The sequence below is a fragment of the Palaemon carinicauda genome, chromosome 30 (assembly GCF_036898095.1).
Source record: "Palaemon carinicauda isolate YSFRI2023 chromosome 30, ASM3689809v2, whole genome shotgun sequence".
In the NCBI taxonomy this organism is placed as follows: domain Eukaryota; kingdom Metazoa; phylum Arthropoda; class Malacostraca; order Decapoda; family Palaemonidae; genus Palaemon; species Palaemon carinicauda.
The window spans coordinates 26,287,516-26,315,058 of NC_090754.1; the positions used below are offsets into that span (position 1 = coordinate 26,287,516).

General features: G+C 46.9%; 1 protein-coding gene and 1 pseudogene across 1 annotated transcript in view; both read right to left on the reverse strand.

Moving 5' to 3' along the window:
• Positions 1 to 27,543, reverse strand: part of LOC137623434 (ATP-dependent RNA helicase TDRD9-like) — a 314,903-nt gene that overhangs the window by 212,234 nt on the left and 75,126 nt on the right. The gene's annotated exons all lie outside the window — the stretch shown is intronic.
• Positions 23,553 to 23,671, reverse strand: LOC137623931 (5S ribosomal RNA; annotated as a pseudogene).

Here is a 27,543-nt window from a genome sequence, read left to right on the forward strand (position 1 = left end):
TCAGGTCGAGATGAATGTCCTTGAGTCCGAGCTGAAGAGGTATACTGGTGACTCTCCCCTGTGTCCTCCCTGTGCTCCCAAACCAGCTGCACGTGAGGACAAACTGCAGCTGTTCTCAAAGATAACCCCTCGATTCCTTTACTGGCAAGAAGGAGAAGGTTTGGGTCATCTGATACAGAACGGAGACTCGAAATCTTGAAGGAGTCGAACCGAAGGTCCGGAACTCCAAGATTCTGAGTCTAGAAAACAACTCAGGAGCGAACCTGAATGTTGCCTTCCCCTATTCTCTTGAAAGGGAGGAGTCGTACGAGACCATGAAGATTGCTTACACACTGGCCGAGGCCAGAGTGAGCAGGAGCACCGTCCCCCAAGACGGAATACGATCACAGGCCTGACGTAATGGTTCTTGATTGATTGATTGATTGATTTAAAGTTTACAGGCATCCTGACATCTGAGGTCATTGACGCCGGTAACATTTAATTTATGTATACAAAAATAAGATAAAATGAAATAAAAAATAAAAGAGTATTCAATTAAAATCATAAAAGTAGAATGTCATATAAGTTAAATATTTTTCAGAAGACCTGCTTCTGAAATAAATCTAAAAATGCCACTTGCATGGTAGGACACATCATTTCCAAGAATCTTGGCAAGGATGAACCTGCCACCCTCACCTCGAGCCTCAAACAAATATCTATTCCGCAAGTTGTTATAATTGGGGCATTCGGTCAACAAATGCCTTACTGTTAGAGGTACTAAACAGTTGTCACAATACGGTTGGTGTTGGCCCTTCAGCAGAAACTCGTGTGTCAACCGAGTGTGACCAATACGGAGACGACAAAGAGACGTCTCCCATTTTCGGGGCATCATATTATACCTCCAAGGAGATATGTCATTTGTTATCTCTCGCATTTTATTGCCATCTTGACTATCCCATTGCTGTTGCCATTTATTGCAAACCAATTTCTTGATGTCAGGTAAAAAATCATTACAGGGAATGGGATACCTTCTTGGCAGCAACTCTGATGCAGCCTCCTTAGCCAGTGAATCTGCCTTCTCATTCCCGGACACACCTAAATGTGCTGGAACCCAACAAAATTGAACTGTTATACCTCTCCGTCCAATAATGAAAAGCCATTCTAAAATCTTTAAAACTAGAGGGTTATTAGAATTAAAAACTTCCATAGCTTGAAGGACACTCCTTGCATCACTAAAAATTGTAAAATTACCCTCCTTCTCCAACGCTATTTTCTCAATAGCGGTTAATATGCCATACAGTTCGGCAGTAAATATGGAAGCGGTCAGAGGAAGTGCACCTCTACAATTAAAACCATTACTATGTACTCCAAATCCAACGCCAGCATCAGATTTGGAGCCATCAGTATAGATAAAAGTTGATCCTCTATGTTCTTCAACATGTTCATTAAAAAGAGACCTGGCTTCTAGGTCTGACATATTCTTCTTGTCTCCAATAAAATATTTACAAAAAGATATCTCTGGTAACTTCCATGGAGGCGTTGGTGATACCTTGAATGGAAGTACCTTATTTCTAATTATATCCAGACAATTTAATAATCGTTTCACCCGAAAGCCATAAGGTTGAGGAGATTTTGGGTGCAACTCAAAGTATGATGCGTGTCTTACAAGGCTTGCAGTCTGAAAGGCTAGAGAGTTAGGGAGTCTTTGCAATCTAAACCAATACCGAAGAATGGAAGACATTCGGTAAAGGTCTAGAGGTAACTCTCCAGCATCAACAAGGAGACTTGGGATAGGAGAGGTTTTAAAAGCTCCAGTAGACAATCTAATACCTGCATGATGTATCGAGTCTAATATTTTTAACCGGCTTGGGGTAGCTGAAGAATATACCTCACAACCATAACAAATTTTGGAAAAAATTAAGGCCTTGTATAATTTTAAAATAGTATTGCGGTCTGCCCCCCACGATGTATGGGACAATACTTTTAAGATATTCAGAGCTTCAACACATTTAGCTTTTAATGCTTTTAAGTGAGAAACCCATGTCCGCCTACAATCAAATATCAAACCTAAAAATTTAGCTTCTCTTGCACATGGTATCCGTTGACCTTTAATGTATATATCCGGGTCTGGATGTACTCCCCGGATACGACAAAAATGGACAACGGTAGTTTTACTTGTCGAGAACATAAATCCATTCATGTCAGCCCACTGGATAATTTTATCAATAGAGAGTTGGATTTTTCTCTCAACCATTGCCATTCTGGTGCCAGCAAATGATATTGACAGATCATCCACAAATAATGTTGAGAGAACATCCTGGGGAATGGCTGAGGATATCCCATTAATTGCTAGTGCAAAAAGGGTTACACTCAGCACACTACCCTGAGGAACTCCTTCTTCCTGGCACTTACTCTCAGATAGTGTTTCCCCAACTCTCACTTGAAAAACTATACGTGAAAGAAATGCCTGAATAAATAGTGGCAGCTCTCCTCTCAATCCCAATTCATGAATGGTTTTAAGTATACCATATCTCCATGTGGTATCATATGCCTTTTCAAGGTCAAAAAATACTGTAACATGGTGCTGTTTGGAAGCAAAGGCTTCACAAATAGAAGACTCTAGTCGTATCAACACATCAGTCGTTGAGTGCATTTTTCGGAATCCACATTGAATCGGTGATAAAATACCTTTCTTTTCAAGGTACCACATCAGCCTTGCATTGACCATCTTCTCCATGATTTTACATAAACAAGATGTCAATGCAATAGGACAATAGTTTGCTGCTAAAAACTTGTCTTTACCGGGTTTTAAAAAGGCTAAAATAATGGCTAGTTCCCAAACACTTGGGTAACTATGATCATGCCATATTCTATTAATAATACTTAAAATAAATAGCTTTGTATTAAAATGTACATGTTTAATCATTGCATATGGAATTCCATCGGGTCCAGGGGCTGTATCATTGCAATGAGCAAGTGCGGAATCAAATTCTCTTTCAGTGAAAGGAGAATTATACGACTCTTCCCTTCTTGTTGCAAAATTTAAAATTTTCTTTTCTTCAGCGCTCCTATACTGGTGACCAGGGGCTTCTTCACACTTGCTGGATACATTTGAAAAATAATTAGCCAAGGCATTGCTAACTTCCTTTGCTTCAGTTACATACTGGCCATTCACCTTCAACACTGGTGGTGGGTTGGGGGTGAATTTGCCAGCTATCTTTTTTACTTTCCTCCACACAGAAGATGGTGGTGTTCTACTGTTAATGGAGGAAACAAAAGACATCCATGACTGGCGCCTTGCTTCTTTCATGGCACGACGGAACTGTGCTCTACATTTCTTGTACATAATTAAATTCTCATCAGTTCTGCGTCTACGCAATCGTGTTAAAGATCTTCTTGTGGCTCTGTGCAGGGCAGTTAGTTCTGAAGACCACCACGGGACTGGTCGTTGTTTGAATAACCCTGTTGTTTTGGGAATTGAATTGACTCCTGCTGTATGGAGAGTTCCATTCAGTAAGTCTATGGCATCATCGATATTTTCAACTTGTCCTGCATCCCCCTCAATTTCGCTTAGCTCACGAAATTTATCCCAGTCCGCCTTGTCAAGATTCCATCGTGGCGATCCCTGTAAAGGTGGACCATTGTTGGTGTTTATAATGATTGGTGCGTGATCACTAGTATGCCAATCATCTAATGTTCTCCAATCGAAGTCGATTAGGCAATTAGAGCTTACGATTGCTAGGTCAATACATGACAAGGTACCTGTCTGGACATGAAAGTGTGTGGGCTCTCCTGTATTAAGGAGTCCCACATCTTCATTTTCCACAATTGATGATATGATATTTCCCCTCGTGTTTGCTAAAACATCACCCCACAAAGGATGTCTACCATTCAAATCTCCAAGTAAAAGAAAAGGTTGAGGGAGTTGTTGAATCACCTCCACTAAGTTGTCATACAAAATGTTATCATTTGGAGGCAAGTACAGAGAACAAATTGTATATTTTCGCCCTATGTCGATCTGTACAACCACTGCCTGCAGAGGTGTACGAATAGACAGAGAAACTTGGGGAACATCTCGACGAACGTATATTAGACTTCCGCCATGGCTCCCCACTTGGTGATCATATGGTGTCCTATAACTAATGTATTCGCGAGGACAAGGGGTATTATGATAAAGTTTGCTCTCCTGTAGACAAATAATTATGGGGGAATGCTCATGAATAAGGAGCTTAAGTTCTTCATATTTGGCCCTTAAACCCTGACAATTCCATTGCAAAATGGAGGAAAAAACTATGGTTTATAATTTGGTAGACCCCTTGGATGGAGTCTCCCCATTAGCAGTTTTTGATCTAACACTATTTTTAGGTGGTTTTATTAAAGAAGGTCTTGATAGATTGGGTTTAGAATTTATGATTTTCTTTTTGTCATTTTGATCTGATTGTTGAGGAGGTTGGTGGACCTCCACTTGAATTTCCGATTTATTTAAATTGACTTCCAGATCAGAAATATCAACAGACAAATCATCATATTTATTTGACGTCGTAATTTTGATATTTCTTATGGAAGGGGGCGAGAGAGATGGAGGTCTCTCTCTTTTCCGATTAGTAGGTTTTGAGCTACCAGGTTTTTGCACCTTCCCCAATACAGGTGCACCTGGTAACTTGGTGTCAGGTGGCATCTCCATCAAATCAGGCAAGGATATGGCCTGGGAGAGGTTAGTACTATTGTTGGTAATGGGGGATGAAGGCTGTACAGAAATGGGCAATGACCCATTTTTAATACGCTGTGGCAAAGCCTCAGAAGGCAATACGATTACTTTGTCATGCAGTACTTTATCATCAGAGGTTGTATTTCTTTTCTTAGAATTACTGGCAGTGCTAGGTGGGGTTGCTGTCTCCTGTGGTAAATTTACCTTTGATTTTAAGGCCTTTGCATAGCTGGTTGATTTATTCAACATTCTTTTTGCATGTCCCACACTTATGTGTTCTAAACTTGATTTGTTTAGGGCAGCTTCCTCCAACTTATACAGTTCGCATCTCCTATCAGTTGATTTATGATTCAAATTGCAATTTGAACACCTGGCCTCAAGTGTACATTCTCCATGATAAGTTTTGGAGCAAATACCACACATTTTTCCATTTTTGCAAACTTTGGATGGGTGTCCAAATTTAAAACAATTAAAACATTGCAGGGGCTTTTGTTTGAAAGGCCGAACTTTAATCCTTTCATTTTCAATAAAAATATGGAAAGGTACATCAGCATCCTGGAAAGTAAGTATAATCATTGAAGTTCCAGGAACCTTATGCACTTTCCATACATTTAATGGACACATAGAAAGTATCTCCTCCTCTGTAAATTCGTATAGGTCCTTATTAAAGACCACTCCCCTTCCATAACTAAAATTTAGATGAGGTTTCATTTCCAATGTAATTTCATCACTGCCTGTCTGTAAGTTAGACAGTATTGCAGACTGAGTCGAAGATTTGGCATGGATGAGATAACTGTTCTTCCCAAAACGAGATATATCTCCAGGTGCTATGGTTCCTACTTTTTTTTGGATAAACTTACATATCTTAAAATAATTCCCTATTATCCCTTTAGGTTCAGCTAAGAGCCACATTGGTGGTTTGGGTTTTCTCTGTGAAGGCATGGGTACATTTCTATCTTTTTCAAACCAATCAGCAGGTTTGTACACATCCAATTCCTTTGGGACCTTATCACAAAGAGCTCCCATGATGTTCAATTCGTTAATTTTGATACTACTAATATTACTTATGGCATTAAACGCTTCATCATGACTTTCAAAAGATATCCAAGAGTCCCATTTTTCATCTCCAAGTCGCATCCTTATTTCCTTTATCAATCCATAGCACTCAAATTCTCTATATATATCATCATAATTTGTCTCTAATGGGATTTGGGAAACATGAAGGAATCGTAGTTTCCCTGTGTTACCCAAATTGCTAGATTTTTTAACATCAGTAGAGTGGTCCTTTTTAGTTCGAAGGTCGTCAACAGAGTTTTCCTTAATTACAGTAGCAGAAGTCGTCAACAGTGCCGGGGGGGAGTCAGCAAATCCAGGGGATGGGGAGTCAGTATTTGAAGGGTCCATATTTAAGGGTGGGATTTTCAGGTTTTTTGTTTTTTGTTTTGTTGGGGTACCTGCTTGAGAATTATAAGAAAGTATCATACGTTGGAAAGGAAATTTGCATTCTCCACTATCGGCACAATGAGAGTATATTTCCCCGATGGTCCACTCCATACCCTACCCGAAGGATAGCATCAAAACAGATATAGAGGCACAGGTGTAAGCTAAACCCGCCTGTTAGGACTGAGACCAAAGTAATATGGAATCATCCTCCCCATATCTGTAATGATGGGCTTCCGGCCAAAAGCCAAGAGTACCACCTCAAGGATTGGATCCCCCTGGATTCCGATGACCCAACCCTTGAGAGTAGTTCCGCCAAAAAGGTCCAAACCATCTTTGGGATGGCTGAGATCATCCAATAGTCTCATATATAGCTTTGAATGCGAATACCTCCCAACCGTGATCCCTTCTCCCATTCATCTAAGCAGGCAGTAATAACGAATGTGGAAATATCCACGCCATTTAAATAAAATAGAAAAAAAATAGATAAATAAATGAACAAATAAATAAATATATATATATATGCATACATCTACATATATATATAACTAAGAAAAATAATAATCATAGAGATAGGACAGCAAGATGAAAGAAAGGAAATTTGATAAAATTAGGAGAAGGTCGAAGTAATATTAAGCAGAAGAAAAAGATGAAAGAGAGAAATTTAGATTCGAACTGGGGGAGCAATTTCCCGAAGTTCGAGAGCCCTCTTGCCAGTCACCAAGATTCAGCACGGGAATGAAATGCCGTGCTGAAGCTCAATGACTTCATCAAGGCATTCTCTCATTAAGAGGGTAATGGTTCTTGAGAAGATCTCTCAAGGGACTACAGAGTCTGAACCATGCTTCATGGAGGTGGTCTCACTCCGACTGGGGGCAGGGACGTTCGCAGCTTCGCATGAGTGAAGAAAGGTCCAGCGGGAAGGAAAAAGTCTATTCCTTTTAGCCTGAAGGCCAGGGAAAGGCTGAGCGATAGGCTTCACTGCCGAGAACGGAAAAGAGTTTCCTCCCGCCGAAAAGCAATAACTCCGTTATTGCTGGAGAAGAGGCCTCAAGGGAAGAGGTATCTCTCCCACGACACCAACCACAGAAGACTCTCCACTTCGCCTGGTAGACCCCTGCGGAGGACTATCGCAGGTGACGCGACCTCCGCTCCGCGACTGTAGCGGGTTGTCTCTTCTTGAGGAGGAGGCGTAGTGTCTCCAGGCGTGAAGCCGAAGCGATGCCACGGCTCGTGAAAGATGTTGTAGAGTGGTTGTTTGAGTAGCCTGTGCCGTGGAAGAAGCTCTCCCGGGAGTTCCGTCAGGGGAAGCAGAGGGTCCGGAAACCGTTCTGCGTATAGTCACAGCAGAGCTCTCAGGGCCATCGAAAGGTTGACAGACAACCTGGTCTTGTTGAGACCCAGTCTCAACAGACAACAAAGGTGGGAAGACGCAGGCGTCGATGTTGTCCCACCATCACCGGGAAGCATCTTGCCAAAGAGTCTTGGGGTCTGAGACTGGGGGGAAGAACAGCGGAAGCTTGAAGTTCCAGGCTGTCGCGATCAGGTCCCCCAGGCCAGGACTTGCTGGTTACTATAGGCCAAAGACCCCCAGGTACTCTCTATCTGCGAGGCTCTGCTCAGATAGTCGGAGAGAACATTCCTCGGCCCGGAATGAGCGAGCCGATAGTGGTATTGAGAGGACCTCGGATCATCTCAGTATCTCTACTGCAAGATGCGAAGGTATGAAAATGTGTCCCCTGCTGGTTGGAATACGCCAGTACCATGATGTTGTCGCGCACGGAGAGACTCGGCAGGAACTGTAGGATCTGTAGAGGGGCCAGACTACGGCCCCTAAGCCTGCTTGAATGATGGGGAGGTACCCTTCAGGTCCTGACCATAGGCCTGAACCGGAACATGCCCCCCCCCCCCTTTTCTTTGACGAGTCCGAGAACAGCATAAAAAATGTGGGGAAAGGACGAGAATATCCACTCCCACAAGAAGTTCCATAGGTCAACCCCCATTGCAGGTCTAAACATTCCGCTGGTCCCATAGGGGCCAGGAAGTCCGGTTAATCGTAGCTTTGATACCACCGGAACTTGGGCCGCCTCACAGGGAACTTATCCTGAGACGACGGGACTTTAGACGGGTCAATGAGGAAAAGAGACCCAGGAAACGTTCCAAGGTAGGGCTGAAAGCTCTGCTTGACTGAGAACAGGTACTGCGACTCTCCTCAGCCTTACCACAGTCAAGTGAAGGGAAGGCTCGGAGAAGGAGTCAATATCATGGCTAGATACTCCAGATGTTGAGGCAGAAGTAGAGAAGGCTCCAAGCAAATTACCATGATCCCTTACTCTTGGTAAAGTCCCGGAAGCTTGCCCCGGTATTGAAGAAGGTCGAACCCCAGACTACCGGAGTTGGCCAGACCCCAAAAAAGCGAAGGAGGCGGAAGCCTGCTCCTGAGCGGCCATGAGGAAAGCAGGGAGAGTTCTCTGGTGAAAAACCTGCGATGCGGCGGCAGGATCACCCTCTGCATCTTAAGCAGGAACACCTGTAGTCTAGGCTGAATTCCAAGAGCTTCCTGGAAGATGGATGGAATGGAACCTGGAAGTACCCGTCCTTCCGATCCAGGGCATAAGTAGTCCTGCAGTTTCGTTACCAGTCTGATCGACTCTGTTGTTCCACGCTGGACGAAGTTTGTTCGACAAACTTGATCAGAGCTGAGAGGTCGACGACGGAACTCCCGTCTCAGATGCTTTCCTACGAGAAAGGATCAACTGAAGCAGCCGGGGGGAGAAGCCGTCAACGACCTTATGGAGGACCTTCTCCTAAGGCATGGATCCTTCTGCCCAAACAGGCAAACCTCTTGCCGACCTCATGGCATAGAGGCTCAGTGACACTGGATTCGCTGACAGTGACGGAGAGATGGTAAGAGCGAGGCGCGATATCCTTGGCTGATCACGGAGATCGTGCAGGAATCGGCATCGGGAAGCTGTTATCCGGACGAGTAACCTTAGGCATCCCCCCAGCGTGAGACCTGCAAGGGGGGTTGCCAATCCTAGAGTTTGTGAACTCTGCCGCTCCCTCTAGGATTATGCCTCCCCGGGAGAGCCTCCCGTGCTACCTGTCCCTGACAGGAGGGGACTGCTATTGTACACCTTGTCTTAGCTGCCGTGGACCGGATCCGATAACTTAGGCTGACGAGGCTGAATGAAGAGGCGTCGGAGGCCTGCAGGGTCTGGAAGAAAGCACCTTGGAGGAGTGAAAACGGAAGTCGACTTCCTCCGCACAACAGCTGTCCATGTCTCTGTCCTTGGGCTCAAACAAGCTCTTCCCAAGGATGGAAGAGTTTCTGAGCTTGTCGACATCCACGGATGAGACACCAGAGAGGAAGCCCTCGGTCACTGCGTCTAGATGCTCCAACATCGAGTTTGCCCGCAAGTTCGAAACTTGGCAACGGAACGCCAAGGTGTTTGAGCCCGAGAGGAGGAAAGTACCCATGATCTTCCTGGAGCTTCCTTGTACAAAACCTCGGGTCGCAACCGAGGAGGGAAAGGACCTGGTAAGCCCCTTCCATGTGATGGAGAAGAGGAAGGGCTAAACCAGTCACCCCTTGCCCGACGGAGAAATCTCGAACGGAAAGCTCCCTGGCAAGACCCTTCCAGAGAATGACAAGGAGGAAGGGCTAACCCAGGTTCTGGAAAGAAGAATGTTGCTCAGACCTCCCTGAAGATTCTTCCTGCTCTTGCACGTGCCATGCTCTGCGTTTACGGGGTGAAGACCGTATTCTGGAAATACGCGCTCCAGAAGACTCGCCAGGCTGGCCGTGTTGCGAAACTCCGACGGGAATCGCGGTCGCAATCGCCCTGGCGCTCACGCGATGGTAAATCAATGGTTCGCGCGTGGCCGAACGTGGAAGCGCCCGTGCGCGGGGACGCAGGAGCGCAGACGAAAGTGAGCAAGGGAGCGCAGAAGGAGGGAGAGCGTGGTAGGTAGGGCGAGAGCTGGTGGTCAGAATCCGATAGTTCACAGGCGAGCGATGACCCGTAGGCAAGCAATGGCTACTGCAGGAATCGAGCCGGCGCTCGTGCGATGGAACACCGTCGGTTCGCGCGATGGAACACCGTCGGTTCGCGCGATGGAACACCGTCGGTTCGCGCGATGGAACACCGTCGGTTCGCGCGATGGAACACCGTCGGTTCGCGCGATGGAACACCGTCGGTTCGCGCGATGGAACACCGTCGGTTCGCGCGATGGAACACCGTCGGTTCGCGCGATGGAACACCGTCGGTTCGCGCGATGGAACACCGTCGGTTCGCGCGATGGAACAACGTCGGTTCGCGCGATGGAACACCGTCGGTTCGCGCGATGGAACACCGTCGGTTCGCGCGATGGAACACCGTCGGTTCGCGCGATGGAACACCGTTGGTTCGCGAGGCGAACATTGGAGCACACGTGAGCGGGCGCGCATGCGCATAGGCGCACGGGCACGTGGGCGTGCGGGCGAGCGCAGGCGGTCGGGAGACCGATGGCGCGTAGGCGGGCGATGGCGCGTTGACGAGCGATGGCGCGTTGACGAGCGATGGCGCGTTGACGAGCGATGGCGCGTTGACGAGCGATGGCGCGTCTTGGCGAGCGATGGCCCGTAGGCGAGTGAAACGCGTTGGCGAGCGGTGGTGCGTTAACAAAAACGCTAGCGCGCAGGTGAAGAATCGCGCGGGCGCGTAAGAGATCGCTGACGCGTAAGAGACTAAGGATGGTTAGCCCGCATCACGCTAATCAGAAGGTGCGCAGGTGCATCAGGGAGGTGAGCGCAGATGCAAGCTGTCAATCAGGCGATTCTGGACGGTCAGAAAAACCGTTGGCGCCCATTGGTGCGTGGCAGGAAAGGGCGCGCAGATGTGCGCTGGCGATAGAATAAAGCTGGCGCACAGAAGGACAGAAGTAAAGGTGAGCGCTGGCGAGCAGGAGGAAGATCTACGGCAAGACTCAGCTACCGGAGATCGTGGTCCACAGCAGGCGAGCGCTAGATCGCTACTGATGGTGTCCAGGGGACCTGTAACGCGTGGAAGATCGATGGCGATCGTTGACGCGCAGGAGATCGCTGACGAGCAGGCCAACGTTGACGCGTCTGTGATCGCTGGCGAACAGAAGCGCGACGTGTGGAATCCTGTGCGTACAGTAGCTTAGAAGCACGCGTGGGCGACCGCGAGCGTTGCTGCGCTGGAGCAGGCTGACGAGCCGGATCGCGAGGGCGAGGAGAAGAAGATTCCGTGTCCAAGACCTGAACCGAAGTTCTAGGTCGCGTGGGCGAACGTGGGCGCGTATCAAGAACTGGAAGCGCAGGTGCGCTCTGACAGGAAGGAGATCTAGAGCGCTCAGGAGACCGATGGCGCGCACAACAGGAACAGCAGGATGTTCGGAGTCCTCAGAAGAGCGCTGGCGAGCAGTGGGGCGATGATCATCAGGAGAGCGCTGACGAACAGGAGAGCGCTGGCGAACAGGAGAGTGCTAGCGATCAGGAGAACGCTGACGAGCAGGAGAGCGTCTGTGCGCTAACACTGCAGAAGGGCGCGCAGGGGAACCCTGACACGCAAGGGAAGCACCCACCGTGGGAGGCAACCCTTTGCCCCGAAGGGACCGTTGCCCGTCGGATGACGAGGTCAGACTGCTGTCCATCTCAAGGAAGGCGTTGGAGATCGATCCCCGGAGAGATCTAAGGAGGTAGGAGCTGCAGGCTGTATACGGAGAAGATCCAAAAAGGCGCCTCTTAGCACCCTTATAGGGAGACGGGAGGCCCTTACGACATAGCGGACGGTGAGCCTTACGGCGAAGGCGGCCTACAGCAACAACAGCAGAAGAGTCCTCCGAAGAGGAGTCTCTATGAGTGTACTCCCTCGCGAACAAAAGAGAAACACTTCGTAGAAGAGACGGGTCAGCCAGTGACCTAAAATGAGCAATCCTCCGAAGAGGGGCTCCTGCAGTTGCCCAGCCCCTTGAGCGTAACTGCAGGTGCGACCCTCAGCACCAAGAGCATAGTCGCACGAAATAAAGGCAAGAGGAGAACCCCCCAAAGGGGAAAAAACTCAAGCCTGGACAGGAAAACTTCCCTCGGAAGGTAAGTTACCCACCCAAGGAGGCGAGCCTCCTGAGTGTTCTAAAATGAACTGGAGAGCTGTCAATCATCACGGGAGTACTTCCAGGAGAAGGAGACACGCCCCTGACGAAGATCTATAGGGGAGGCAGCAACAGCCGAATCCCCAGGCCTCAACAAGACAGCTCACTCCGTTGCCACATTACAGAAACGAACTAGATCGGTAACTGTGAAAAATAAAACAAAAATCATTAGTTAACATTCATTCCCCCGGGAAGACTCCGAAGAGGAATCCCGAGGGAAAAGAACACAAGAATTACACAACAGACACGTGCCCTCACAACCACTTACACTCACGGAAGGAGAGCTGTAACCAACACAGAATTATAACAATTATAATTATGTAACTATGTAATTATGTAATTTAAAAATAAATGAACACTAAATAAAGAACGAAAACCCCGAAAGGAATCGTTCTACAAAAGCTGAAAAATCAACAAATACAATTAGATTCATAAACTAATTGAGACAAAACATACGGCGTAGCAACCCCACCCACACGGGAAGGAAGCTACTCAGACGTAGTAAAGGTAACGTAGTAAAGGGTGAACGACCTCGAGAGAGAGAGAGAGACCGTAGTCAAACTCAATCGCGACCCATGAAATTACACCATGGTGGCCTAACTGCCGAGGGCTACACGGAGATATCGTACACTACACACACAAGCACGAACTCTGAAAAGGAAACTTACTGATTTCTATACTCAAATATATACATAAACACAAAAAAATGTTTACATATATATTGAGTAAAAGAAAAGTAAGTGATTAAGTAAAGACAAAACAAATAATGGCTGCCAAGCGAGGACAAAGACAGGCACGTCTGTCCATTGTCCGAGCCAAAAGTGAAGTGAGAATGAATGATTGATTTAAAGTTTACAGGCATCCTGACATCTAAGGTCATTGACGCCGGTAACATTTAATTTATGTATACAAAAGTAAAAAATGAAATAAAATAAAAAATTAAAGAGTATTCAATTAAAATCTTAAAAATTGAATGTCATAAAAGTTAAATATTTTTCAGAAGACCTGCTTCTGAAAGAAATCTAAAAATGCCACTTGCATGGTAGGACACATCATTTCCAAGAATCTTGGCAAGGATGAACCTGCCACCCTCACCTCGAGCCTCAAACAAATATCTATTCCGCAAGATGTTATAATTGGGGCATTCGGTCAACAAATGCCTTACTGTTAGAGGTACTAAACAGTTGTCACAATACGGTTGGTGTTGGCCCTTCAGCAGAAACTCATGTGTCAACCGAGTGTGACCAATACGGAGACGACAAAGAGATATGTCATTTGTTATCTCTCGCATTTTATTGCCATCTTGACTATCCCATTGCTGTTGCCATTTATTGCAAACCAATTTCTTGATGTCAGGTAAGAAATCATTACAGGGAATGGGATACCTTCTTGGCAGCAACTCGGATGCAGCCTCCTTAGCCAGTGAATCTGCCTTCTCATTCCCGGACACACCTACATGTGCTGGAACCCAACAAAATTGAACTGTTATACCTCTCCGTCCAATAAGGAAAAGCCATTCTAAAATCTTTAAAACTAGAGGGTTATTAGAATTAAAAACTTCCATAGCTTGAAGGACATTCCTTGCATCACTAAAAATTGTAAAATTACCCTCCTTCTCCAACGCTATTTTCTCAATAGCGGTTAATATGCCATACAGTTCGGCAGTAAATATGGAAGCGGTCAGAGGAAGTGCACCTCTACAATTAAAACCATTACTATGTACTCCAAATCCAATGCCAGCATCAGATTTGGAGCCATCAGTATAGATAAAAGTTGATCCTCTATGTTCTTTAACATGTTCATTAAAAAGAGACCTGGCTTCTATGTCTGACATATTCTTCTTATCTCCAATAAAATATTTACAAAAAGATATCTCTGGTAACTTCCATGGAGGCGTTGATGATACCTTGAATGGAAGTACCTTATTTCTAATTATATCCAGACTATTTAATAATCGTTTCACCCGAAAGCCATAAGGTTGAGGAGATTTTGGGTGCAACTCAAAGTATGATGCGTGTCTTACAAGGCTTGCAGTCTGAAAGGCTAGAGAGTTAGGGAGTCTTTGCAATCTAAACCAATACCGAAGAATGGAAGACATTCGGTAAAGGTCTAGAGGTAACTCTCCAGCATCAACAAGGAGACTTGGGATAGGCGAGGTTTTAAAAGCTCCAGTAGACAATCTAATACCTGCATGATGTATCGAATCTAATATTATTAACCGGCTTGGGGTGGCTGAAGAATATACCTCACAACCATAACAAATTTTGGAAAAAATCAAGGCCTTGTATAATTTTAAAATAGTATTGCAGTCTGCCCCCATGATGTATGGGACAATACTTTTAAGATATTCAGAGCTTCAACACATTTAGCTTTTAGCGCTTTTAGGTGAGAAACCCATGTAAGTCTACAGTCAAATATCACACCTAAAAATTTGGTTTCCGATACACATGGTATCCGTTGACCTTTAATGTATATATCCGGGTCTGGATGTACTCCCCGGATACGACAAAAATGGACAATGGTAGTTTTACTTGTCGAAAACTTAAATCCATTCATGTCAGCCCACTGGATAATTTTATCAATAGAGAGTTGGATTTTTCTCTCAACCATTGCCATTCTAGTGCCAGCAAATGATATTGAGAGATCATCCACAAATAATGTTGAGAGAACATCCTGGGGAATGGCTGAGGATATCCCATTAATTGCTAGTGCAAAAAGGGTTACACTCAGCACACTACCCTGAGGAACTCCTTCTTCCTGGCACTTACTCTCAGATAGAGTTTCCCCAACTCTCACTTGAAAAACTCTACGTGAAAGAAATGCCTGAATAAATAGTGGCAGCTCTCCTCTCAATCCCAATTCATGAATGGTTTTAAGAATACCATATCTCCATGTGGTATCATATGCCTTTTCAAGGTCAAAAAATACTGTAACATGGTGCTGTTTGGAAGCAAAGGCTTCACAAATAGAAGACTCAAGTCGTATCAACACATCAGTCGTTGAGAGCATTTTTCGGAATCCACATTGAATCGGTGATAAAATACCTTTCTTTTCAAGGTACCATATCAGCCTTGCATTGATCACCTTCTCCATGATTTTACATAAACAAGATGTCAATGCAATAGGACGATAGTTTGCTGCTAAAAACTTGTCTTTACCGGGTTTTAAAAAGGCTAAAATAATGGCTAGTTCCCAAACACTTGGGTAACTATGATCATGCCATATTCTATTAATAATGCTTAAAATAAATAGCTTTGTATTAAAATGTACATGTTTAATCATTGCATATGGAATTCCATCGGGTCCAGGGGCTGTATCGTTGCAATGAGCAAGTGCGGAATCAAATTCTCTTTCAGTGAAAGGAGAATTATACGACTCCTCCCTTCTTGTTGCAAATTTTAAAATTTTCTTTTCTTCAGTGCTCCTATACTGGTGACCAGGGGCTCCTTCACACTTGCTGGATACATTTGAAAAATGATTAGCCAGGGCATTGCTAACTTCCTTTGCTTCAGTTACATACTGGCCATTCACCTTCAACACTGGTGGTGGGTTGGGGGTGAATTTGCCAGCTATCTTTTTTACTTTCCTCCACACAGAAGATGGTGGTGTTCTACTGTTAATGGAGGAAACAAAAGACATCCATGACTGGCGCCTTGCTTCTTTCATGGCACGACGGAACTGTGCTCTACATTTCTTGTACATAGTTAAATTCTCATCAGTTCTGCGTCTACGCAATCGTGTTAGAGATCTTCTTGTGGCTCTGTGGAGTGCAGTTAGTTCTGAAGACCACCACGGGACTGGTCGTCGTTTGAATAACCCTGTTGTTTTGGGAATTGAACTGACTCCTGCTGTATGAAGAGTTCCATTCAGTAGGTCTATGGCATCATCAACACTTTCAAACTGTTCTGCTCTCCCTTCGATTTCACTTAGCTCGGAAAATTTAACCCAGTCTGCCTTGTCTAGATTCCAACGTGGCGATCTTTGCAAAGGCGGACCCTTGTTGGTGTTTATAATGATTGGTGCATGATCACTAGTATGCCAATCATCTAATGTCCTCCAATCAAAATCAAGAAGGCAGTTAGAGCTTGCAATTGAAAGGTCAATGCATGACAAAGTACCTGTCTGAACATGGAAGTGTGTGGGCTCTCCTGTATTAAGGAGTCCCACATCCTCATTCTCCACAATTGATGAGATAATATTGCCCCTTGTGTTTGCTAAAATATCACCCCATAAAGGATGTCTACCATTCATATCTCCCAGTAAGAGAAAAGGTTGAGGGAGTTGTTGAATGACCTCTGCTAAATCATCATATAAAATATTATCATTTGGAGGTAAGTACAGAGAGCATATTGTATATTTTCTCCCTATATCAATTTGTACAACAACTGCCTGCAGGGTTGTACGTATAGACATGGGTATTTGGGGAACATCTCGACGAATGTACATGAGACTTCCGCCATGGCTCCCTGCTTGTTGATTATATGGTGTTCTATAGCTAACATACTCTCGAGGACTAGGAGTGTTAGAATCAAGCATACTTTCCTGTAGACATACAATTATGGGGGAATCCTCATGAATTAGGAGCTTAAGTTCTTCATATTTCGCCCTCAAACCCTGACAGTTCCATTGCAAAATGGAGGAGAAAACTATGGATTATTTCTGGAAGACATCTTGGATGAGGTCTTCCCATTAGCAGTTTTTAATCTAACGTTATTACCTGTAGGTTTCTTCAGAGGTGGTCTTGTTATGTTGGGTTTTACGTTGGTGTTTTTCTTTGTATCTTTTTTATCTATTTGTTGAGGGGGATGGTGGACCTCAACTTGAATTTCTGATTTATTTAAATTATCTTCTGGTTGATCGGCAACATCAACAGATTATTTAAATTATCTTCTGGTTGATCGGCAACATCAACAGACAAAACATCATATTTATTTGATGTCATAATTCTAGTATTTCTTATGGAAGGGGGTGAGAGAGATGGAGGTCTCTCTCTTTTATGATTAGTAGGTTGTGAGTTACCAGGTTTTTGTACCTTCCCCACTACAGGTACACCTGATAACTTGGTGTCAGGTGGAATCTCCATTAAATCAGGCAAGGATATGGCCTGGGAGAGGTTAGTACTATCCTTTGTAATGGGGGACAAAGGTTTGATAGTGGTGGGCAATGTCTTTTGGTTGATACTCAATGATAAATCTTTAGGAGGAGATGTTCTTGTCTTATGCAACAATTTATCAATAGATGGTGAATTCCTTTTTCGAGAACTACCTACAGTAGTAGGTGGGTGAGATGATTCCCGAGGAACTTTTTCTCCTGTTTTTAATGTCTTTGCATAAGTATTAGATTTATTTAATAATCTCTTGGCATGCCCCACGCTTACATGTTCAATAATTGATTTATTGAGGGCAGCCTCTTCTAACTTATAAAACTGGCAGCTCCTATCATTAGATTTATGATTAGAGTTGCAGTTTAAGCACCTTGCCTCAAATGTACATTCCCCATGGTAAATATTGGAGCAAGTATTACAAATTCTTTCACTATTGCAAACTTTGGAAGGATGTCCAAATTTAAAGCAATTATAACATTGCAGTGGCTTTTACTTGAAAGGTTGAACTCTGATCCTTTCGTCTTCTATGTCTATGTGGGAAGGTACATCGGCATCCTGGAAAGTAAGAACAATCATTGATGTTCTAGGTACTTTATGTACTTTCCACACTGATAGAGGACACATAGTCAATATCTCTTCTTCAGTAAATTCATACAGATCCCTATTAAAAACCACTCCCCTTCCATAGCTAAAGTTTGGATGGGGTTTGATGTCCAATTTTATATCATCATTTACTGTCTTCAAATTGGACAGTATAACAGACTGTGTGTATGACTTGGCCTTTATCAAGTAACTTTTCTTACCGAATCGAGATATATCTCCAGGTGCGATCGTACCTACCTTCCTCTGAAGAAATTTGCAGACCTTGAAATAATTTTCCGTACCTCCTACAGATTGAGCAAGAAGCCACATTGGTGGTTTTAGCTTTCTTTGGGATGGCATATCCGCCTCTATATCTTTATCAGCCCAGTCTGCTGGTCTGTAGACATCCAGATCTTTAGGTGCCCCATCACACAGAGCACCCTTAACACTCATATTACCTACTTTAATATCAACAATATTACGACTTGCATTAAATGCTTCCTCATGACAATTAAATGATAACCAAGATTCCCAATTATCATCTTGAAGTTTCATTCTAATTTCTTTTATTAATCCATAACACTCAAATATTTTATGTAGCATATCATAATTAGTTTCTAATGGGATTTGGGTAATGTGCAGGACATTCAATTTTCCTGTGTTGCCCAAATTACCCTTTTTCCGAGTGTTTAAAGAATAGTCCTTTTTAGTTCCTACGTCGTCAACGGAGTTTTCTTTAAATGAATTGCCAGAGGTCGTCAACAGTGCCGGGGGCGAGTCAGCATATCCAGGGGAGGTGGGGTCATTTTCACAAGATTCCATCATAAAAAAGAAGAGAGAAGAGTGATTTTTTGAAGTTTGATTTACCTGCTTGAGAACATTAAGGCATCACATGTTGGGAAGGAAATTTACACTCTCCACTACCGGCACAGTGAGAGTATACTTCCCAGATGGTCCACTCCATACCCTACCCGAAGGATAGCATCAAAACAGATATAGAGGCACAGGTGTAAGCTGAACCCGCCTGTTAGGACTGAGACCAAGAAACTATGGAATCATCCTCCCCATATCTGTAATGACGGGCTTCCGGCCAAAAGCCAAGAGTCCTACCCCAAACGTTGGATCCCCCTGGATTCCGAAGACCCAACACTTGAGAATAGTTCCGCCAAAAGGTCCAAACCATCTTCGGGATGGCTGAGATCATCCAATACTCTCACATATAGCTTTGAGCACAAACCCCTCCCAACCGTGACACCTTTCCCATTCATCAAAGCAGGCAGCAATACCGGATGTAGAAACATCCGCCCAAGTGGCAATAACAGATGTAGAAACATCCATGCCATAAAAAGAGAAAAAAAAATAATAATAATAAACACACATATATATGTAAATATATACACATACATATGGGAAATTTTACTCAGGGTTGGGACAGCAACATGAAGGAAAGTTTATAATATCAGGAGAAGGTTGAAGCCATATAAAGAGGAAGAAAAAGATGAAAGAGAGAAATTTAGATTCGAACTGGGGGAGCAATTTCCCCAAGTTCGAGAGCCCTCTTGCCCGTCACCAAGATTCAGCACGGGAATGAAATGCCGTGCTGAAGCTCAATGACTTCATCAAGGCATTCTCTCATTAAGAGGGAGTGAAGTGAGACATTTCACCGGTGTGTGAGGGAGGGAGGGGTAGCAAGCTACCCCTCCCCCTACCCCTGCTAACTAGCGCGGGGTAGGAAACCCTTGTTAAAATCTAATGGCTCGTCATTTCAGCTACGCCGAAAGTAATACCCAATGTAAATAGCGTGGTTTGTATTTCGGTTACGGAACAAACTGTCTTACAAACTTCCTCTACTTCATTCTCACTACTATCTTCACTGACTACTCCCTTTTTTGTTGCCTTCTTCCTCATTTGAATACAATGAATCTAATTCTACACTCAAAGTCCTATCTTTAACTATTCCCTTCTTACCCTTTTTCTTACTTACCACCTTCACCCATTCATGATCATCCTCACTCACACCCTGACCTTTCTTTTTTTCTTTCTTCACATTATCTTTACCTTTCTTCACATTCTTCCTATCACCCTTCGTTCCAATCTTACTATGTCTAGGCCCTTTACTTTCAATATCACTATCACTTCCTTCCCCATTATCACTTACCCTATCCTCTTCCACCATCAACCCATTACACGAAGCAGAAGCCACTCCTCCGACTGCACCTTCACCCATGACAGTTTTCATCATCCCCATTACTTGCCCCATCATAGCTTCCATTCGTTTCTCATTTTCCCGCGTCCTCATCTCAACACCCTCTTCCACTCTCTCTACAGTTCCCTGAAGTTCCCAAGTTTCCTTTGCATCTCTTCATTCTCACAACTCAACCTCGCATTCTCCACCAACAACCTCTCCTCTCGCTCATTAGACAACCGCAATTCCTCCTTTAAAATATGTAACTGTTCTTCCATTTCCTCCATTTCAATACCATTAATATCCTAAGTCTAATTCCTAAATCTATTTTACCCTTGTCCAACAGTCCAGTATCAATCCCACATTCGACAGTCCCTGTTTGGGCGCCAAATTTATGTGGCGGGATGTAAACAATAACAAACCCCCACACCTTTGATCACTCTAACTTCCAAAATACCCCACAACACAAACTTTCCCCTTACTTTACTTCAAACTGGAGTATTGCACGATGGGAAAAACAAACAAAACATAACCTTAAAATGACAAATTCGAAGATAATTTGTATTTTTCCTAACCATACAAACCTTAGCTATTTACATTGGGTTTACCTTTAAGCGCAGCTGAAATGGCGAGCCATTAGAATTTAACGAGGGTGTATTACCCCCGCGCTAGTTAGCGGGGGGTAGGGGAGTGGTAGCTAGCTACCCCTCGCCCCCCCTCACACACAGATGAACGCTCACTTTCACTTAGAGGTAGGACTTGTCTTGGGGGACAGGGCTGGCGGGCAAATATGTGTAAATAGCTAAGGTTTGTATGGTTAGGAAAAATACAAATTACCTTCGAATTTGTCATTTGTTACGTAACCGAAATACAAACCACGCTATTTACATTGGGTGACTTACCCCTTAGGTAGGGTGGAAAGTCCCCAGCCATACTGGCTTTGGCTTTACCCGGGGACTCAGATTCCGAGTGAGTCGCACTCGAGAAAAGGAGTCCCTGCACCTCACAAGTTCCTTGCTCTGCAAGGAACCGTGTGGCCTACATAAGCTTGTGTGTGAAGGAAGAAGTGTGACCCGTCCTAGGCAGTTGACCTGGAGTTCCAGAAGGAACTCTGGGTTAGGACGTTCCCAATACCACCTCGTCAGGGTATGGGGGACGCGACAGTATTGACTCAATATTCGGAACACAAGGAAGCATGGTTTACCTGCAGAGGTTCGAGGTCAGCTATGCAGAGACCAGGATGCTGCTTCCCCGTAGAGGGTTGATGAAGAAAGAAATAAGGGCCAGACATACTTCTTTCGTTCATGCAGACTAAAACCTGATAACAATGCCCTCAACCTTCTGCTACCTGTCCAAAAAGGAGCCTGAGGTTAGACCAGCTGTTGTGTAGCCACCACAGAGCGATAGAAAACGTATCGAGACTCCTGTGGGTCACGCCCTGCAGGAAGCGGACTGCGAAGGTCATTAGACGCTTCCAGACTCCAGCTTGTAGCACCTGCGTCACAGAGTAGAATTACTCGAAGGCGAGGGACGTTGCGATGTATCCAACATCGTGCTGTAGGGCGACGTGATGGGGGAGGGTCTGGAGACAGGTCGAGATGAATGTCCTTGAGTCCGGGCTGAAGAGGTATACTGGTGACTCTCCCCCGTGTCCTCCTTGTGCTCCCATATCGGCTGCAACTGAGGACAAAACTGCAGCTGTTCCCAAAGCTAACCTCTCGATTCCTTTACTGGCAAGAAAGAGAAGGTCTTGGGACATCAGATACAGAATGGAGACTCGAAATCTTGAAGGAATTGGACCAAAGGGCCGGGACCCCCAGATTCTGAGTCTAGCCAACAACTCAGGAGCGAACCTGAATGTTGCCTTCCCCTCTTCCTTAGAAAGGGCGGAGTCGTACGAGACCAAGAAGATTGCTTACACACTAGCCGTGGCCAGAGTGAGCAGGAGACCCAAGGCGGAATACAATCCGAGGCCTGTCGTAAAGGGTCTTGAGAAGATCTCTTAAGGGACTAAAAAGTCCGAGATATGCTCCAAGTTGGAGGTCTTCCTCCGACTAGGGCAGGGATGATCGTAGCTTCGCATGAGCGAGGAAAGGTCCAGCGGGCAGGAAAAAGTTATTCCTTTAAGCCTGAAGGTCAGGGAAAGGCTGAGCGACAGGCTTCATTGCTGAGAGCGGAAAGGAGTTTCCTCCCGCCGAAAGGCAATAAGACCGTTATTGCTGGAAAAGAGGCCTCAAGGGAAGAGGTATATCTCCCACGGCACCAACCACTGAAGACTCTTCACTTTGCCTGGAAGACCCCTGCGAATGACTATCGCAGATGACGCGACCTCCGTACCACGACTGTAGCGGGTTGTCTCTTCTTGAGGAGGAGGCGTAGTGTCTCTAGGCATGAAGCCGAAGCGACGCCCCGGTTCGGGAGAGATGTTGCAGTGTGGTTGTTTGAGTAGTCTGCGCTGTGGGAGAAGCTCTCCCGGGAGTTCCGTCAGGGGAAGCAGAGGGTCCAGAAACCGTTCTGGGCATAGTCCCAGTGGAGCTCTCCCATTGAAAGGTTGACAGACAACCTGGTCTTGTTGAGACCCATTGTCCACAGACAAAAAGGAGGGAAGACGCAGGCGTCGAAGTTGTCCCACCATCACCGGAATGCATCTTGCCAAAGAGTCTCGGGGTCTGAGACTGGGGGGAAGAACAGCGGAAGCTTGAGGTTCCAAGCTGTCGCGATCAGGTCCCCCAGACCAGGACTTGCTGGTTACTCAAGGTCAAAGACCCCCAGGTACACTCTCTCTACGAGGCTCTGCTCGGATAGTCGGAGAGAACATTCCTCTGCCTGGAATGAGAGAGCCGATGGTGGTATTGAGAGTATCTCGATCATCCCGGTATCTCTACTGCAAGATGTGAAGGTGTGAAAATGCATCCCCTGCTGGTTAGAACACGCCAGAATCATGAAGTCGACGCGCATGGAGCAACTCGGCAGGAGCTGCAGGATCTGTAGAGGGGCCAGACTACAGCCCCTAAGCCTGCCTGAATGATGGAGAGGTATCCTTCAGGTCTTGACCATAGGCCTGGACCGGAACATGCCCCCCCCCCTTTCCTTTGACGAGTCCGAGAACAGCATCAAGAATGTGGGGAAAGGACGAGAATATCCACTACCATCAAGAGGTTCCATAGGTGAACACCCATTGCAGGTCTAATAGTTCCGCTGGTCCCATAGGGTCCAGGAAGTCCGGTTAAACGTTGCCTGAAACCACCGGAACTTGGACCGCCCCACATGGGGTCAATGAGGAAAGGAGAACTAGGAAACGTTCCAAGGTAGGGCTGAAAGCTCTGCTTGACTGAGAACAGGTACTGCGACTCTCCTCAGTCTTGCCACAGTAAACTGAAAGGAAGGCTCGGAGGATAGGGCAACAGAATCTGGCGTCCCCAGGTGGTCACCCATCCAAGTACCGACCAGAACCGACGTTGCTTAACCTCGCTGGACGGACGAGAAGCGGGGTTTCCAACGTGGTAAGGCCGTTGACTCAATATCATGGCCAGATACTCCAGATATTGAGGCAGAAGAAGAGAAGGCTCCAAGCAAAATACCATGAACCCACACTCATGGTAAGCATCCGGAAGCTTGTCCCGGCGCTGAAGAAGGTCGAACCCGAGCCTACCGGAGTTGACCAGCCCTCCAAAAAGCAAAGGAGGCGGAAGCCTGCACCTGAGCGGCCATGAGGAATGCAGGGAGAGTTCTCTGGGGAAAAAACCTGCTATGCCACGGCAGGATAGCCACACTGCATCATAAGCAGGAATACTTGCAGTCTAGGCTGAATTCCACGAGCTCCCTGGAAGATGGATGGAATGGAAACTGAAAGTACCCGTCCTTCCGAACCAGGGTTTAAGGAGTCCTGTCGCCTCGTTACCAGTCTGATCGATTCTGCTGTTCTACGCTGGCCGAAGTTTGTTCGACAAACTTGATCAGGGCTGAGAGGTGGACTACGGAACTCCCCTCTCAGATCCTTCCTTACAAGAAAGGATCGACTGAAGAGGCCGGGGGTGAAGCCGTCGATGATCCTATGGAGGACCTTCGCCTAAGGTATGGATCATTCTGCCCAACCGGGCAACTCTTGCCGACGCTATGGCATAGAGGTTCAGAAACACTGAATTCGCTGACAGAGACGGCAGGCGCGATATCCTTGGCTGATCAGAGAGATCGTGCGGGAATGGGCATCGGGAAGCTGTCATCCGGATGAGTAACCTTAAGCATCCTCCCAGCGAGAAACCTGCAATCCTAGAGTTCGTGAACTCTGCCGCTCCTTTTAGGACTATGCCCCCCCGGGGGGGCCTCCCGTGCCATCTGTTCCTGACAGGAGGAAACTGCAATTGGGCACCTTGCCTCAGTTGTCGTAGCCGATAACTTAGGCCGACGTGGTTGAAAGAAAAAGGCGCAGGAGCCCTGCAGAGTCTGGAAGAAAGCGCCTTGGAGGAGTGAAAACGGAAGTCGATTTCCTCCGCACAGCCGCTGTCTAAGTCTCTGTCCTTGGGCACAAACAAACTCTTCTCAAGGATGGAAGGGTGTGAGGTTGTCGACCTCGAAAGATGAGACACCCGAAGGAACCCCTCAGTCAGCGCGTCCAGATGGTACAACATCGAGCTTGTCCGCAAGTTAGATACTTAACGACGAAAGGCCAAGGTGCCTGAGCCCGAGAGGAGGAAAGTACCCATGATCTTCCTGTAGCTTCCTTGAACCAAACCTCGGGCCGTAACCGAGGAGGGAAAGGACCTGGTAAGCCCCCAGAGGAAGGGGTAAGCAGTCACCCCTTGGCCGATGGAGAAATCTCGAACGGAAAGCCCCCCGCCAAAAAACCTTCCAGGGAATGACGGGGAAGGGCTAACCCAGGTTCTGGAAAGAGGAGTGTTGCTCAGACCTCCCTGAAGTTTCTTCCTATTCTTGCAAGTGCCATGCTCTGCGTTTACGGGTGAGGCCGTGTTCTGGAAATACGCTCCAGAAGAACTCGCCAGGCTGGCCATGCTGCGAAAACCCCAATGGGAATCGTGGTCGCAATCGCCCTGGAGCTCGCGCGATGGTAATTCGAAGATTTGCGCGTGGGCGAACGTGGAAGCGCCCATGCGTGGTCACGCAGGAACGCAAACGAAGGTGAGCGAAGGAGCGCAGAGGGAGGGCGAGCGTGGTAGGAAGGGCGAGAGCTGGTGGTCGGCGAGCGATAACCCATAGACGAGCAATGGATACTGCAAGAATTAAGCCTACGTTCGTGCGAAGAAACACTGTAGGTTCGAGCGATGGAATACCGTCGGTTAGCGCGACGGAACACCGTCTGTTCGCGCGACGGCACACCGTCGGACCGCGCGACGCAACACCGTCGGTTCGCGCGACGGAACACCGTCGGTTCGCGCGACGGAACACCGTAGGTTTGCGCGACGGAACACCGTCCGTCCGCGCGATGGAATACCGTTGGTTCGCACGCGGGCGAACATTGGAGAGCATGTGCGGGGACGCGCATGAGCGTAGACGTGCAGGCATGTGGGCGTGTGGGCGCGCAGGCGAAATATCGCGCGGGCGCGCAGGCAAGCGGTCGCGCGGGCGCGCAGGCAAGCGGTCGCGCGGGCGCGCAGGCGAACGGTCGCGAGGGTGGGCAGGTGAATGAGCGCGAGTCCGAGGCGGCGAACACAAGCGTTAGCGCGATGGTGAGGAAACGCGCTGCCGCGTGGGCGAGGAAGACCGCTGGCGATGTGGATCAACAGGCGATCGGTGGTGAGCTGGTGAGCGCTGACGCGCAGGTTGGCGATGGCGCGTTGTGGCATGTCGACGCGTTGGCGAGCGATGGCGAGCAGCATGCGCAGGTGAGCGATCGCGCGATGGCGAGCAGCATGCGCAGGTGGGCGATCGCGCGATGGCGAGCTAGTAGCTGGCGAACCATGTTCCTTCAGAAGCGTTGGAGAACGTTGGCGCGCCGGCTGTAACACACGCGGGCGATCCGGAGATCACCGAGAGACAGGTGATCGCTGACGTATAGAACGCTGTTGAATAGGCGATACTAAAATCGCCTGTGCGTGCTGGCGAGCAGGTGAACGCTGGCGAGCAGGTGATCGCTGGCGAGCTGATGATCGCTGACGAGCAGAAGGCAACGCGTGGAAGCCTGCACATAGAAGAAGAGTCCTTGACCCAGACCTGAACCGAAGTTTTAGATCGCGAGGGCGAACGTGGGCGCACAGGGCGCGTAACAGGAACCAACAGGAACAGCAGGGATGATCATCATGAGAGCGCTGACGAACAGGAGAGCGCTGGCGAACAGGAAGCGCTGATGAGCAGGAGAGCGCCTGTGCGCTAACACTGAGCAGGAGAGAACACAGCAGAAGGGCGCGCAGGGGAACCCTGACACGCAAGGGAAGAACCCCCGTGGGAGGCAACCCTTTGCCCCGAAGGGAACGTTGTCCGTCGGGAGACAGATGTCCATCGGAAGACCGTTGCCTGTCCGCCGGGAGACTGATGTCCGTTGGAAGACCGTTGTCCGTCGGGAAGACCGTTGCCCGTCGGAAGACGAGATCAGACTGCTGTCCATCTGCACCAAGGCGGAAGATCAAGAAGAACGAGTTGTAGGTTGCAAACAGAGATTCAAAAAGGCGCCTCTTAGCACCCTTATAGGGAGATGAGAGGCCCTTACGACGAGGCGGACGATGGGCCTTACTGCGAAGGAGGCCAACAGCAACAGCAGCAGAAGAATCCTCCGAAGAGGAGTCTCTATAAGTATGAGTGTACTCTCTCGCGAACGAAAGAGAAACACTTCGTAGAAGAGACTGGTCAGCCAGTGACCTAAAAGGAGCAATCCTCCAAAGAGGGGCTCCTGCAGTTGCCCAGCCCCTTGAGCGAAACTGCAGGTGTGACCGCTCAGCACCAAGAGCATAGTCGCACGAAAAAAAAGGCAAGAGAAGAACCCCCCAAAAGGGGAAAAACTCAAGCCTGGACGGGAAAAACTTCCCTCGGAAGGAAAGTTACCCACCCAAGGAGGCGAGCCTCCTGAGAGTTCTAAAATGAACTGGAGAGCTGTCCGTCGTCACGGGAGTACTTCCAGTAGAAGGAGACACGCCCCTGACGAAAATACAAGGGGGGAGGCAGCAACAGCCGAATCTCCAGGCCTCCACAAGACAGCTCACACCGTTGCCATATTACAGAAACGAACTAGATCGGTAACTGTAAAAAAATAAAACAAAAATCATTAGTACACATTCATTCCCCCGGGAAGGCTCCGAAGAGGAATCCCGAGGGAAAAGAAACAAGAATTACACAACAGGCACGTGCCCTCACAACCACTTACACTCACGGAAGGAGAGCTGTAACCAAAACAGAATTATAACAATTCTAATTATGAAACTATGTAATTATGTAATTTAA